Raw genomic sequence first — 1,206 nt, 5'->3', positions numbered from 1 at the left:
GCGAGTTTGCTGGCCAATTAAGAACAGGGATACCACGGTCCTTAAACCAGGTACTGGTAGCTTTGGCACTGTGTGCAGGTGCCAAGTCCTGTTGGAAAATGAAATCTGCATCTCCATAAAGTTGGTCAGCAGCAGGAAGCATGAAGTGCTCTAAACCTTCCTGGTAGACGGCTGCGTTGACCTTGGACCTCAGAAAACACAGTGGACCAACACCAGCAGATGACATGGCTCCCCAAACCATCACTGACTGTGGAAACTTTACACTGGACTTCAAGCAACGTGGATTCTGTGCCTCTCCTCTCTTCCTCCAGACTCTGGGACCTTGATTTCCAAAGGAAATGCAAAATTTACTTTCATCAGAGAACATAACTTTGGACCACTCAGCAGCAGTCCAGTCCTTCTTGCTTCTGACTCTGTGTCTTGTTCAAGAGTGGCTTGACACAAGGAATGCGACAGCTGAAACCCATGTCTTGCATACATCTGTGCGTGGTGGTTCTTGAAGCACTGACTCCAGCTGCAGTCCACTCTTTGTGAATCTCCCCCAGAAGCTCGTTTCTGTGGATTTAGTATTTCTGTTGAATTACCTGTTTGTTTGGATCACCTGTAATACTTAAAGGAAATTTTACTGATTATACTGTCACTATAATATTATTCACATAAGTTCGTGATAATCCAACAAAGGTTAAAATCAAGGGTAACTGGACTTGGTTGAAGATACTGGAAGACGTTTCGTCCCTCATCCAAAGGACTTCTTCAGTTCTGACTGGCAGGGAAACTCAGCTATTTAACCTCAGTGGGGTCGTTGGCCCGGGTCATCGATACCGCTGGTTCGTTAGTGTTCCTTGTTGCTGTGACGACAGTCGTTACAGTCGTTAAGACTACCTGTGGCCAAGACTGAACGACCATCGTTGGTATCTTCACCTGAGGCCAATAGGTTACGTTTGTTGAGTTTCCTGGGAAGTGATGAAAGGACAGCATTGTAAGGGGATAAGTGGTGGCGTAGACCCCCTCCCCTGTTCAATGACGGCTTCTCCACCCTGGTGTAGATGCTTCCTCGACACCTCTTTCAAACCATCCATCTTCTCTGTCTAAAATGTGCACCTGGTGGTCCTCAAACGAGTGTCCTCTGTCCTTCAGATGTAAGTAGACTGCAGAGTCTTGACCTGAGGAGTTGGCCCTTTTGTGTTGAGCCATGCGTTTGTGTAG

The sequence above is a fragment of the Micropterus dolomieu genome, linkage group LG09 (assembly GCF_021292245.1).
Source record: "Micropterus dolomieu isolate WLL.071019.BEF.003 ecotype Adirondacks linkage group LG09, ASM2129224v1, whole genome shotgun sequence".
Classification (NCBI taxonomy): Eukaryota; Metazoa; Chordata; class Actinopteri; order Centrarchiformes; family Centrarchidae; genus Micropterus; species Micropterus dolomieu.
Note: the sequence above shows the minus strand (reverse complement) of the source record.